The sequence below is a fragment of the Lampetra fluviatilis genome, chromosome 45, assembly GCF_964198595.1.
Source record: "Lampetra fluviatilis chromosome 45, kcLamFluv1.1, whole genome shotgun sequence".
NCBI lineage: Eukaryota > Metazoa > Chordata > Hyperoartia > Petromyzontiformes > Petromyzontidae > Lampetra > Lampetra fluviatilis.
Window position 1 is genome coordinate 700,704 of NC_136319.1, and position 15,653 is coordinate 716,356.

The 15,653-nt window shown below is 51.0% G+C and overlaps 1 pseudogene; it reads right to left on the minus strand.

Moving 5' to 3' along the window:
* Window positions 1-6,529: 6,529 nt before the first annotated feature.
* On the minus strand, window positions 6,530-7,470 carry LOC144947458 (aerolysin-like protein; annotated as a pseudogene).
* Window positions 7,471-15,653: the final 8,183 nt, after the last annotated feature.

Sequence of the window (15,653 nt, forward strand, 5' to 3'; positions counted from 1 at the left end):
GATTATCCCGATTTCGATCACCCATTCATTCTTGATACAGACGCGAGTGACACAGGTATTGGGGCGGTATTATCACAGTCTAAAGAGGGTGTAGAGCGTGTCGTGGCGTATGGTAGCCGAGTCTTGTCTCCTGCGGAAACCCGCTACTGTGTCACTCGCAGAGAACTATTGGTGGTTGTTTTTTTTCCTACGGCAATTTCGACCATACCTCTACGGTCGTTCTTTTATTGTGCGTACGGATCATGCGGCCTTGCAATATGCCCTTAAAATTGACCAGCCATCCGGACAGTTGGCACGTTGGTTGGACACGCTACAGGAATTTTCCTTCCAAATTCAACATCGGAAGGGAGTGCGCCATGCGAACGCTGACGCACTTTCCAGATTACCGCGGCGCGCCCCTTGTAAATGTGAGTCGGGGACGCATAGGTGTTCGCCGATTCCAAACCCCCCTCAGCCGCTTACGTTGGCCGTCGAGAAGTCGGACACTCCGATGGAACCGGGACCGGCTGACGGGGTTTTGAACCTGCCGCGGTCTGTCTGGATCCGGGAACAGATGATGGATGAGTCGTTGGTGTCCTTGCGGAAGCGGTCTGCTAGGGACAATGGGAGTCCGAGTACGGCTATGGGGCTGCAAACCGCTCTCCGAGATGGTCTGCTTATGTGGCGGGAGGGGTTCCAGGAACGTTGGCGCCTGGTGGTACCAACGTCCTTGCGATTCGAGTTGATTAGAACCCTCCATTGTGACACTCTCTTACATTTAGGGGTGCAGAAGACCTTGTTGACGTTGCAACGTCATTATTTTTGGCACGGCATGGCGACAGATGTTGTAGGGCACGTGCGCACGTGCCCTGCGTGTGCACGACGTAAGCCGCCGAAACATCCTTACGTGCCGCCTCTCCAGTCGATTCAGGTGTCTCGAGTCAATGAATTGGTGGCACTGGACATATTGGGACCTTTTCCACCATCGGCGAGGGGTAATAAATATTTGCTGGTAGGGGTTGAGTACCTCTCCCGTTGGCCGATGGCCTGGCCGTTGCCCGATCAGTCGGCCGCGGCCATTACCGACGCCTTTTTGTTTGGGTATATTATGGATAAGGGGGCGCCTGAGAGACTCCTCACAGACCAGGGCAGGAATTTCTCTTCTAAATTATTGGCGGAAGTGTGCGCGGGCCTTGGGACTAAGAAAGTACGGACATCCCCATACCATCCGCAGACGGATGGTATGGTTGAACGGCTGAACAGGACATTGTCTGCCATGCTTTGCCATACCGTGAGTGAACAACAATCAGATTGGGATCTGCACATCCCCGGGGTGCTTTCGGCGTACAGGATGACGCCTCATGCGGCTACAGGATATTCGCCGTTTTACCTTATGTATGGTCGGGAAAACGTGCCGCCGGTGGATGTGCAATTGGGAACTGGGGTGAAGGGACCTCGTAAACCACTTCCTGAATACATTCAGGACACAGTTCGCCGAGTCACGGAGGCGCGGGAGAATGCCCGCGTGGCTACGGCCAAAGCCCAGGCCCGGAACGAGCGATATGCGCGACGGTCCGAGGGGGAGTGCCCTTGGAAGGTTGGGGACCTAGCCTGGCTTCATTGTCCACAGGTACGTCCGGGGACCTCGCCGAAATTGCACAAACCCTGGCATGGTCCCGTACGCCTCATTGCGGTTCCCAACCCACAGTCAGCACGCGTCCAGATTGGGTCTCGTCGCTGGGTTGTGCATACGTCGCGCTTGAAACCATATGTTGCTCCCTTACATGATGCGTCATCCCCCAATGTTGCCTTGCCGGGGTCTGTTGCTGCTGACTCTCCCCTGCCTGCGTCCATTGATATTGCTAGAGCGCCTGTCGTACCTGTTCCAGACAGGCCGGCCGTGACATTGCGGGGGACGAGGGGCCCTGCTCGGAGGACGCCTGCCAGGTCTGCGGGACCTTCGAGCCCTGCAGCCCTTCCGACCCAGCTGCGGGCACGGTCACAGGACAAGCCCAAGACTAACTCTTTAGGGACACGGGACGTCGGTGGACTTCCAGCTGCGACAGGGGGATTACCCCCTGTCATTCCTCAACTTTCATCGCGTTCCCGTTCTGCGAGTGGGCCGCCGACCGTCCGGGACGGGCCGGCTACCCGCACACGTTCCAAATCGCTTACGTTTCGTTGATTGTTGCTGTGTTGTTATTTTTTTTCTTACAGTTGTATTTATTGCATGCTTTTTGTACGTTCGTTGATGTTAATTGCGTTGTTGTTGTTGTTCTTGCTGTTACATTTTATGCTTAGTGTCCTTTAGGGGGGGAAGCTCGGTTCGCCGCATTACGATTTGCTATTGGTCAGCCGAGGTCGGCTGGGATTTTTCTACGGGGGAGGGTGGTGTAATGCGGGCGTAAGCGACCTTCCGGATGTGACGTCACGGGGGGTGGAGTCATGTGACGTGGGGGGAAGGTTCGGGTCCTTAAGCGGGTAAACCGGAAGGGGAAGTCAGTCGGGGTGTGAGCGGAAAAGAGTGAGGCCACGCGGGCGAGTGAGAAGAGGGGGGGCACCGACGGCCATCGGGAGCCAACCCCGAAGACAAGAGGAAGCTGCGGAGTGGTGTGCAGCTGCAGAGGAGACAGCCAGAAGGGCTGCGTGTTAGAGGCAGCGGTGTGGCTGCCAGGTGGAGCTGCGGAGAGAGAGAGAGAGAGACAGCACGAGGCTGTCAGAGCTGCGGAGAGAGAGAGAGACAGCACGAGGCTGTCAGAGCTGCGGAGGGAGAGAGGGAGACAGCACGAGGCTGTCAGAGCTGCGGAGAGAGAGAGAGAGAGCACGAGGCTGTCAGAGCTGCGGAGAGAGAGAGAGACAGCACGAGGCTGTCAGAGCAGCGGAGGGAGAGAGGGAGACAGCACGAGGCTGTCAGAGCTGCGGAGAGAGAGAGGAGTTGCAGCGAGTACAGCCAAGGGGGGCTGTGTGAGAGAAACAGCAGCGGGGCTGCTGTTGTGGATCGGGCCGACATTGGAGTCAGCACCGTGGAGAAGCTACAGAGTAAAGACAGCCGTGTGGGTGTACAGCACGAACCGAATAAAGGACACTGAGCCAGACATCGTGGTCCAGTCGTTTATTACACATGGACCATTTGCATAGTCCGGTATACTTCGTCGCAGTCAGTGGAGTGCAGATAGCTGTGCACATCGCCATGCCGCAGCGAAACAGCCACACGCCAGCAGTGGCAGCTGACATCTGATGAACGACAGCCCCGTCAGAGTGCTGACACAGTCGCGGGCCGTTAATCACAGCACAGCGACGCTTCTGGTATCAGCGGTGACGAAGTGTAGATGCGATCTTCTCATGGATATCGACAGCGAAGTATTCTGGTCCCATCAGGTGCCAGCTGAGCATATCATTGCAATAGTTCCATTCATATCGCGCTTTTCATCAATGATCTCAAAGCGGGGTACAGGACACAGCAGCAGCAATCATAATCTTATAAATACATTTACTAAATGTATCTTCACCATGGTGATAGTGCATGGATTTGTAATTATCGAGTTACTATTTACCCCGAGTTGATTCCGGTTTGTGACTTGATTGGCACAGTCCAGTGCAGTGGGTGTTCTCTCCTCTGTGTGGATATATAATGTCTGCATTAACCACAATACTTGTGTTCAGAATGCAAAACAAAAACATACTCGGATAATACATGCATTGTCTTTGATACTGATTGGTCCACACCAGAGACAGCTTTCTTTTGAGCCTAGTCTCAAACAGTGTTAATGCAGACATGATTCTTTTGAAAACGTTTCAGTTTGGTGTTTTAACATCTTAACAACTGTTTTGTTGCCAGAAAAAAGGGGAAAACCATTTTTTTTTCAGTTTCATTTATTTGGTATAGCCCTGTGAACCATTCGGCTCTTGAATCGGGTGCAACCGCAACAAACAAAAAAGAAAAAACATGAACAAGAAAACATCTTAAAGTGACTATGCGCAAACACAAAAATCCTGGAAAAAACTGCAAAAATCTTCCAGAAAAAAGCACCATACACCAACGCTCTGTGCAAAAATCCCAGTGGGATACATCAAACAACCACAAGACAACTTAGATTAAAGCCATCATTTTGCACCTTTAAAGATTAGCACATTAAATCTGAACACAAGATCATTCTTTGCAGCAGTCATCCGTAGCGAAACATTTTATTTTAGGCCTCTGAATAGCAGTGGCAGCTAGGGGTGTACAACTCCTCTAGACCAGTTTTGAGTGAAGATCTTAAAGGTAGTAATTCAAGTTTCAGTTTATTGGCAATAGCATTCCAGACCCTATGGGCATCAATAGCGAAGGTCCTTCCTCCAGTATTTGTACGGCAATAAGCAATGTGAAGCTGGTAAATGAGCGAAGACCTTAGGTTCAAATTTGTTCTTTGAAACATAGAGGAGATCCAGCAGGTAGTCTGCGGATCTTTTTTGTAAGTACATTGTGAATAAATAAGATCACATATTCTTATACTTTTTGTACTGGTAAAGGAGGTCCCATGATGTATCATTAGTTTGTATCATTAGCTTGAAACAATTGTTTGATAAATCATTCATTTCAAAAATATCACAATAACATTTTCTGTTTCAATGTTGAGGGAATAATTCCTCTATTTTGTTGGCTCTCAACAAAACACAAATATCTACTAATTCCTCCCAAGTTCACTTTCGTTTATTCTGAGGCACGGATTTCGTGCAGGCTCAGCATAACCGCCAAAGAACCGCAACAACACTTCCATTAAATGATGGCACCATGCAGAGACCATCCAGCAGTGGATTTTTCAATGTCTGCTGATGATTATTACTTTGTCTCAGAGGTGTGATTGATGAGCTGGCACTGCTAAGGTCCTGGATTCGAAATCAGGTCAGCACTCAGACCTCTGAGCGATGTGGCCATATCTCTTTTTCGAGAATCGAGAATATAGGTTTATCATGCGCGATTGAAATTATATTTAAAAAACAAGATCTCACTTCTGCGAGTTATCCGTACACATACTAGCTTACGTTTTGATAACTGTGATGGAAGGGGTTATCTCCGTGCAGTCATTCCTGACCGGGTTGAGACCATCAACTCACCACAATTGACTGCAGTTTTATTACAGGCGAATGCCTGGATTCGGACAAAGTTTTCAGTGATGCTGGCTCAAAGGGTTATGGGTGTGATAATGATGATAGTGAATGAAAACACAATCCAATGTATCTTTTAAGATATTTTATTTTGCATCACAATCCCAAAGCATTGCATAACATGCAAATGACTAGTTGCATTCAATTTCCTACAATAAAAGAGCATGCAATTGTAATCTAAATACATGAATCCAGATGGTGGTGCTGATGAAAGTGATGGTACTGCAAGAGCAATTCTTGAATTTTTTGGTGTCACCTTTGGATACATTGTTTCTAATTCGAGGCCAGTTATCATTTTTTGTATTTTCATTGTAGTGTTAAATGGAAAACAAATATGAGCGTTTCTGAAAATAGGTGTCCCAACACAAATTAAGATTGGTTGATTGTTTGGGGAATCTTTATCTTTCCGTCATCGTTTTGTTTGGTATCATTCACACGTGGATGTCTTCTCTCTACAATTTTAGTAGAAATGTTGGTCAAGTCCATCGATTATTCTGTTCGTGGCAGCATGCAGAAACTGTATTGTCAAGATATATTTTGTATTATTTTGCCGTGGAGAATGTCCTTTGCTGTGTGCTCTTCACCTTCTCATTTCTGAAGCCCATAAAGCTTCACCTCTTTTACCTCCTTCCAGTCATTTATGTCGGTCATCCAACTTGTACTTTGATGTATCGAATCCCTCCAGATTTGCACTCTACCGATCAGCGTTGCCTATGCCAGTTTGTATTGTCTTGTTACATTGCCCAAACCACTGAAATAAGTTTTCTTCCATTTGCTTTTGCTAGTCAGGGCATTTATAGTTAGATTGTAAAATCCAATATTATGATGATACCCTCTGCAGTGTTGGTTTGATCTGGAACTGTTTGTGTTGTCGTTTTGTTGCCTTGCCCAAGTTTGCATTTAGTTTTGAAAAATCGGCAAAAAATGTACGTGTGCTATTCGTACATTTATACTTTATTTATTGTTATTTCTAAATGATATGTTTTCGCTACTTGCTTACCATTAATCTACTTTGTACTCCTATCGTGTTTTGTATTGTTTCTTGTTGTAATTTGCGAACTCGTTCCTACTGGACACCTGTAAAAAAGAGATTCATTGATCGTCGGATTCCTCCGGGATAAATAAAGATTATGATAATTCCATTGTGATTTCTGAGCGAACAGACTAAATTATGTACAGTTGGTGCAATAAAAAATTGTTGAAATAACTATCTCCGTGTTAATTATTTTTTCACCGATTCAAAGGTTCCTTAATTGCACCAACTGAACTCTCCCAAATGGCATATGTATTGCATCATATTTTATATCGCAGGTTTCAATGAACTATTAAATAAAGATTGGCAGCGTTGAATGCAGCATGCAGCTAGTAAAGCGCAGCACGTGCGTGTTTTTCAGATGCCGTTTCACTTTTCCTTTATTTCTGCAGTCGCCTTGGTGTAGGCGAGACCCGTGTAGACACCCTCCATTGGGATGTCGTAGGTTGCGCCGTTCAATAAGGACATGCGCACCGTACCCTTGTAGGGGACGTCGATTTCCGCGCGACCAATATTGACGTCGATCACCGTGGTCTTGCGTGGAAGAACCGTGACATCGAATGAGAGGAGCTTGGTTTTCAATTCTGAATTCTCCACGGCGTGTGTACTCTCGGTGCCAACGGTAAACTAAAGCCACTTTCAACGTCCACGACATCCGGAATGCCAGCTGAGACGCTGATGCTCACCGTTGTCTCCAGCTTGTTTGAGATCGACCAGGAGGAGGTTTTGGTCAAGGTCTTGGAGGATTAAATTTGATAGGTTTGGGGGACAGAATCATTATTCTTGAAACTGACTGATTTTATCTCTTCCATCTGGACTTTTGGAAGCTGCTTGTGCAGTGTAGGATATGTCACGTTGATCAATTCTGAACATTTCACCGAATTGATGAAGAGGAAGCCCATGCAGTCGATGTCTGAACCGCCTTTGCCCTGAATTCCAAGGCAGATCCCAGAGCGGATATCGACCGGGTACTCTGTCTTTAGGCCCCAGTCTGTCATCTTCACGAATTATTCCCTGCCTTTGCTTGTCCTGAACTTGAAGGCGCCCATGCGTGAGCCAGCCCCATTCCCCCACAGTGAGAGTGACGAAAACAGCTCCCCAGGCTGGAACACAAACTCTTTGTGAGATCCCGAGGTATTACCGTACTGTGCAGACCTTCCGTCCGTCAGCCAGGCCTTTACGCTCTTGATCTGCCACCCTCAAACCCACACCCAGATTTTTTCCAACGTTGCTCCATTTCTCCTCCCATCAAGACTGAAGCTTGTTCCTCCTTGTCCTCCACAGGTATGTAAGGCCAATGCATAAGGCATTTTCTCCTTTCTTCCTGCACATTACAAGATACAGATTTGTTTTAATTATGAAAGGAATTTCAAACATTATGATATTCACAGTTTTGACTTTCAAAACCACATTTTATTGACACATTTGTAATAGTAATGCACTTCTAAATTTGCATGTCGACTCATACGTTATCGACAATTCAATAACAAACATCACTATTGCGAAAAAACTATCATCATCATGTTGGAAAATTGTAAAAAAACACACATTGGATCAGATTATTAACTAATAATGGCGAAGTTACAGCTAAAGACAATGCAAGAAGAGCAGACAATGACAAGGTTGATAATTGACAAGTATGACTGTTTGAGAAATACAGCTTCTCTGAAATAAACACAACATAGTACAGCAAACCCTTCCCTCGAGGTTTTGCTGTTTTGGGCCAAATTTATTCAGGTGGCGAGAGAGATAACGGTCATCCAAGCTCACTGGCTAGTACTGGTGAAGGAGTTCATGGAGGCGGGCCTTCGTCCACCGATTTATGGCCACATATCAGGCCCTAGTCTGGTTGGAGGCTGAAGCGCTAAAGACCTTGCCGATGGCCTTGAATGACGAGGCCCTTGCCATTTTCACGCCGATTCTGCCGGAGCGGACGATCACGCTTCAAGCAGCCCGTCACAAGATGGCGAAGATTTTCGACCCACCATCAAATGCGAAGAGAAAATTCCAGCAGGGCAGGCGGGAGGAAGCTAAGGCGCCCCTCGCGTACCGCAGTGTCCTGATGGCACTCGGCCAAGCAGCTTACCCTCGGCTGGAGGAAGCAGTGATGGACTCCCTGGTGATGGAGAAAATGGCGGAGGCACAGACCTCCTCGTGGGTGGCCCGATGTCTATGGATTCAGGAGGAGATGAGTTGGCAGACCCGGGTTGTGTCCCGAGCGGAGGAGCGCCCAGAAACCATCAGCTGCGCCTGCTGCCCAGGTTGCTGAGTGAGGGGTGAAGTCAGCGGGAGCCCACTCGTTGTGGTCAGTGAGTCAGTGAGTGTGCCTACGGGCATGCAAATATTAACACCGTGAACATTTGACATAGGCCGACTCACCAATTGTGATTGCTCCATCAGATGTAACGACCCACAGACTAACAATATCAGGGGCACAAACGGTTGTGAGAGTGAAGCAAAAAACATTTTTAAGTGTTGAATTACAGATCCCGCACATGCGGGATCTGTAATTATTGAGATGGTGAACCCAACAGAAATGGTGATGGCAGGAGTACCTAGCAATGTTCCATCAACCGAAGAAAGTTAGTTACACAAACTGTTTGATGGGAATGCAGAGTTGTCAGAAGCACAAAGAGGCCAAGAGAACTGCTCCTGCAATTCTCTGATGTGTTCAGCCAAGGGAAATATGACATAGGATGCATGGCATTGGCGTTACATCACATTGAAATAGGAAATGTGCACCCTATCCGACTAAATTCGTATTGAATGAGCCCCATAAAGAAACTACACGTGCAACAGGTTGTGCATGACATATTAGTAGCAGAGATCATTTCTCCATCCACCAGCTCTTGGGGGGGGTCCTATGGTACCTGTGTAATGGGTTCAATCGAGGAGCACACTAGAACACTAACGGGATAACGACATTGGGTGCTAACCCACCTCTCCTATACTTAACTATATACACTTGGGGGGAATGGTTTTGGACGGGACAACTACTAAATCGGACCAGGACAGCCAACACGTTGCCTGGTCTACGTGTGCGATGCCCAGAGACCGAAGACGACGACGAAGGTTTCTTCCCAGCCAGGACCAACCCCGGACCCCCCGGGGCTCGGCCTTATCTCTTCAGTGTGGCAAGGCCCCGCCCTGGGCCACGCCCCTTTTCCAGATCCTTCACGAGGACCCACCTCACGTGTTCCTCTCACCCTCACCCTGGTCTCCATTCCCACCTCATCCGGACACGTGTCCCCTACTGTTTACCCAGCCTCTCCCCTGGTATGTCTATGCAGTGCCCGGGAGAGGCTCTGCCCATACAGTACCACTCACACGGTACTGTCGCTACACTATGGTGCCATCATCAATGACACTACATCACCCCCCCCCCCCCCCTTCGTAAAACACAGCCGTCCTGGCTGTCAATAAAACCTGAATACAAAAGTGTGCCTCCTAACAATAACATCAATAAATTACCGGTGGCCTCGCAATACATACAGTATATACACAAATGTTCAGTTATTGAGAAGGGAAAAAAGAGAGATGGAGGAGAGAGAGTAACAACAACACACAAGAGCCCGATTCAAGAGCCGAATGGCTCACAGGGCTATACCTAATAAATGAAACTTGAAATAAATAAATGAGCAAACAACAAAAAACATCAGCAATGTACATTATCCCGGTGACCTTCCACCACCACCAAAGCACATTCCTGCCCTGTGTGTGTGACAGCACCGCTGAGAACGAGAAGGGCCAGGTTCAGCCAATGACTGCCCTGTCCAGGAAGTGTGACAAGCAGCAAAATGGGCCAGGAACAATACATATTGGATGGAAGTCATTTCAACCGTGCAGTTCTGGAACGAGTCCTTGTAGCCGCGTCTCCAGGCGAGGTGGGACTGAGCTCCCTGGAGTATCTGGGGGGATCTTGAAAATGGCCTAACGAGCGCGGCCCCTCCCAATGATCCATCTCGATGGGCATAGAACAAATGGGTGACAGCCGGTCCACCTTCCTCTTGCTGTCCGGGAGCAGTGCAGCCGGCGGAGTCAGGGGTGTTAAGCGATTCAATCCTGTGGGTAGAATGGCAAAACTCCGCTGAGGACCCGCCGCAGAGGATGCGCGTCCCAGCTCGCTGGGAACACCTGACACTCGGCCCTTATAAAATGGAGATGAGGGCATGTCTGAAGGAGCAACAAAAGGCTTAACATGTGACGGGTGTACAAACCAAGACCGGCGACCGAACTGTATGTTCACACACTGCGGTCTATTGGCCTGAATCACGTCCACCGTCCCTCACCAGGGTCTGTATAATTTGAGGGACATACTGATTGAACGTGGCAACCAAGGCTTGCCTGACAGGCGAAGCCCCCTCAACTGCTCATTGGCCGATTGCCCTGAAGCAGAATTTTTCTTCGACGCCTCCCACGCCTCTGATACTCGTTGAAGAGTAAGGCGCATAAGCGCAGGCATTTTAATGCTGACTTTACCCGGCTACCATGTGTAGTTTGATATCAATAGGGGGATCCTCCTCCCTTCCGTACATAAAAAAATGGCGAGTATCTAGTGGAAGTGTGAGGGGTCATTCTGTAGGCCGCGGGGACCCTGAGGACATTTGAGTTCCAGTCGGTTTGGGACTCACCGACCTGCTGACTCAACATGGAGGTAAGAGTCTATGTGGTCGTTCTACCATCCCATCATGCTGGGGATGATAGGGCGACGTCCGAACTTTCTTTGTAACTATAATGTGAGGTTACACCTGGATGATTAATTGGTTACACCTGGAGGATTAATTGGTTACACCTGGATGATAACGATTGACTCTGCCGGCCTCAGCCCATAACCAATGGGGAGTTGAGCCAGGGGCGCGGCCCTAATGTAATGCGAAGGTTACACCTGGAAGAGGATGATTAGCTCTGCTGGCTTCAGCTGCAACCAATGGGGAAGCAAGTTAGGGGCGTGGCCCTTGGGCCGGAGGATGGGCTCTGGAAGGTTCCAGGGAGGTGGCCGAGGATTGGCTGCGAGGCACCAAGTGGGCCAGGAATTAAAAGGGGTGGAGACGGACAGCACGGGGTCAGAGCTGGGAGGAACGAAGGCGAAGCCACGCTGGTGCCGTGGTCCGGAGCCTGCCACGTGGCAGGCCGAAGCAGTCTCTCTCTCCCTCTCTCTCTCTCCCTCTTATGCTGTCTGCCAACAGCGTGAAGGAGCCATAGAGCAAGAGGAACGAGTATAGAGAGAGCTGTGACCGAACTTAATAAAGGAAACTGAAAGTCAGAAGTTGTCTCCACGACCTTAATTACATTGGAGTCAGAAGTGCATTTTGAGACCATTTGGACGATCATCCGAGATGTCCAAGCACCTCAAGAAAAGGAACCCACCGGACCCGCCATCGGAAGAAGATGATGATGCGGACAAGGACGAGCAGCTGGGAGCAACGGGACCGCTGCCGCCGTCTGCTGCTCTCCCCGACGCTGCGCAAAAACGACAGGCCGGTGCAGAGGCGTCTCCAGCTGCGGGCGAAGGGTGGCGATGAGTGGCGGAACAGATAGAGTCTCTCTGTGCGGTCATGCTCAATCTCGTGACGGTGGTCACGTCATCTGCCGCCCTGGGTCGGCCTCGTGGGATGGATCCGAGTGCGGACGACCTTGATCTCCATCGGGGGCTGCGTCCGCCATTACACCTGCAGCGGAGGAGGAGGCCGCCATCTTGGGCGGGGCCGCTGCCACGCTGCCGGCGGCCGCCATCTTGGCAGAGCCGCGTGTTGCACGGGCGGCGGAAACGGGCGCACCCAAGGCCTCCGACAGTAGCCGCAGCCATCGCCTTCCTCAAATTAAAGAGTTCGTCGCCGGAGGCGACTGGAGCATATTCACGTGGAGATTCGAGCCTGCCTTCTGATCGGTGCGTTGGACGGAGTCCGAGGCGTTGGAGGCTCTACCTACGCTGTTGGACGACGTGTCCTTGGCCGTTTTCTGCTCCAGTAGGAAGAAGATGCTAAAGGACGCCTTCGCTGAAATGGCAGAATTTTACGAGTCACAATCGGCTGCTCATAGAAAATGTATGCAGCGACGTCGAGGACCGGAAGAATCACCTTTGGCGTACCGTGGTGCGCTGTTAGCGCTCGCTATGGCCGCCTACCCCGAGTCCTCCGCCGATCTCCTGGATCCTCTCATCCTTGCAAGGACGATTGAACTATCGCAGGAGTTAAAAATCTCGCTACCGGTATGCGGCCAGCGAGCTGCTGACGTCTCGTTGGGCAGCACGATGTTATGATGCAAAGTACAACTTGCGACGTTGGGACCAGATGGCGGCTTGGACGGGGGACGCGGATCAACCCCAAAAAGGATGGTGAACCACTGGGATGGGCTTCACGTCGCGTCGTGCACATCCCAGACGAGTCCAGCGACGAAGAGTTGGTGGCTGCTGCTCCTCGCTGGACCCCGCAATGCCAGTGGGACACGCAACGGGACGGGGACGGGCGGTCATGAGTGGGGGCCGAGGCGACCGACCGTCGGGCGGCCGCCACTTGTTTCAAGTGTGGCCAACTGGGCCACATCGCCCACGATTGTCGGCGCCAGTTCCGACCTCCACGGCTCTCGTCGGGCCTTCCTCCATCTCCTCTACCGGACGCGGATCGACGTCATTCTCGGGCAAGTCGGCACACATTGGGCACCCGGCAGATCCTACCACCTCACGCATCCACTCACATCCCCGTAGGGTTATCGGATGTTAAATGTTGGCATGCTGACTCGGTTCCGCACACGGTTACACAGTGGAAGAAGTTGGCTCGAAGGGTGGTTGAAGCCGCATCGGGGTCCTCCACGGTGCTGGGCACGATTCAAGGGGTAGACGTGCGGGTTTTGGTTGATACCGGTGCATCGGCAACCATCATTTCCGATGTGATTTTTCATCTTTTATCCATCCCTGCGTCGCGGGTCGAACCGGCTAATGATGCATGCATTGCTGCTAATGGGGGTGGCATGGGTATCATAGGACGGGTGGATGTCCACATTGCCATTGGGAATGTTGCCGCGTCAGGTTTGGTTTATATTTCGCGATCGCTGGTGGTTCCATGTTTGTTGGGTACCGATTTTCTGCGTCGGATGCCTGTCAAAATCCTTGTGGATCAGGGTTGTTTATAGATGCCTGGGGGCGTTAGGATGTCCTTCTTACCATCCTGTGGGGCCGGCCACTTCCAGGGAATGCCGTTCACGCGCTAGCCGATGTCACTGTGGAGATATCCCCGGGTAAACAGATGCTCATTCCGCTGCGCTACCGGAAGCGTTTGGAGGCCACGGATGGGGCGCCGGGTGTGTTACTGTACCCGTCGAACTCCGTGGCTAAGGCCTTCTCCCTTGTCGTGGCTCAGACTATATTGTTCGGGGTGGGCAGGCCCCGTTCTTACAAGTGTTGAATGGGGGCCCGGAATGAGTAGTCGTTCCGGCAGGTGCCGTATTGGCCCATGCCACTACCGATTTTACTAGCCTGGATGGGGACCAACCTAGAGTAATGGCTGCCGGCTTGTCTCGTGCCACTCATTCGGACGATCGGTGGATCGCCGAATTGTGCCGTGAGAATGTGTTCACTATTGTGGATTAACACAGTGCGTGCCTGCACAACAGACGTGTCCAACCAAAGGGTTCACAGTCATTGGATACCACCAGCGTTTCTGCCCCCACTCGTGCTAGACCCCGAGCCATGTTATTAGATGGTGTGAGCAGAATTCTTTCAGCGGTCGTCTGTTTATCAAGTTAGTTTCGCAGCCGCAAGGGAATCAGTATTTGTGCACAAGGTGGATTGGTGACAGTTTCTGTCACTAGCGCCCGAACCGTGGCATTAACCATGCTCAACCGACAAAAAGGCCATGCAGTGGCCCGATGGCAATTCAAGGTAACCTTGATCCACAAAAAATTTGAGGGGCATTTTGCCCAAGAAACTGGTTCCCAATAAACATGGTACTGCAAGGGATGTCGAAACCAACACCAGTCCCATCAATTGAATGTCACCGATGCACACCGTTGCCGTTATTTGCCCAATAATTCCGAGGGAGCCACCATTCTTGGCAAAGCACGGGGGCTTTGACAGGACAAAGGTCCCGTGCCATGTGGTATAGGATGTTAAAAGTCAATTCTGAGATAATGGTAGCGGATGCTCCGGTGTCGATGAGTACCCATACCTCTACCCCCTGTACCTTCCCGATAACGGCCGACGACCCTGCCGCCGCGGCGAACACACAGTGAGCCAACTCTGACCCCTGACCAGGGTGATGTGCCAGCCTTTTTTTGCTGCACCGAATTATCCCGCCCCGCAACATGCCATGCGCGAGCGTGAACCGACAGCCGAACGGGATAAGTGAGGTGGAAGTAAGGGCTGAGTGTGTGGTGTGCTGCGACTCGTCCTGGGGATCAAGCGGGTCTGGAGATGTCCACGTGGATGACTGCGAGGGCCCAAAGAATATCCTCCTTGCAGTATGGCATCCTGTCGAGATGTGTACAGGCAGACCGCAAATATAGCAGAGGACGGAGCCGCTCCCCATGCGAGAAGAGGTCCCCCACCATCGGTTGTGTCCTCCCCGTCGCTCCGAGGTGCCTTTCCGCCAACCGCCGTCATCGACTGAAGTGCAAACTTGAACGGGCTCAACCTCTTCAGTTGCACTAAACACCTCAGAGGGTGTGGTGAACGCCACCACTTGTATACGCCATTTCAAATTGAAATGTGCTTGAATGCACCAGGCGATCTTAAGGGACGATAAATCGTTGTCTTCCATTGCTAGCAGGGCGAAGTGAAGTTCCTTCACCAAAGCCAGCATACGTTAAAACACACCAATGAGTCCAAGCCAGTTTGCTCCATCTTTGGAAAAGCTGCTTGTGCCAGCGACAAAAGTGCGCTGCGGAAGGCGAGAGGTGTCTCGGCCGCCCCCCGCCTTCGCACAGCGAACTTGTGATGAAAATTAGACGGAGGATCGTAGATCTCCGCCATCTGTGCAAAAGCCAGCTTCAACATGGCCCTTTCAGCCGGCAGGACGGCGTAAAATGCCGCTAAGGCGTCGTCATCGAAGGCAGTGGAGAAGCGCCTTCAGCGCCTACTCCTCCGTCCAGCCCGCTAACTCACAGTTCGCAGTGAAGCGTCGCCAGAATGCCTCTCAATCCCCTCCGACATCCGTGAACTCCTTCACGAACGGGAGCTGACACTTGGGTGATGGGATGTCCATTGGCGTTTTGGCGGGAAGTCCAACTTGGCAGGAAGTCCAACTTGGCGGGCTCCTCTTCTCGCGTGACCGCCAATATGGCGGCCGCTTGTACGCTCTGCGTGGTGGAAGTTTCCCGCGCGCGGCTGCTTCCACATCCTGCAACCCTGGTGCTCCAACCTCCATCGTCAGCTCCTCTTGGTCGAGCTCGGCGACAAGCGCAGCCGTCGCTTCCAGCAGCTCATCGAGGCACATGCGGAGCGATCGGCACTGTCTCCCTGGTGGCGGCGATGCGGCGGTGTGGTGGTCGTTCTGCTGCT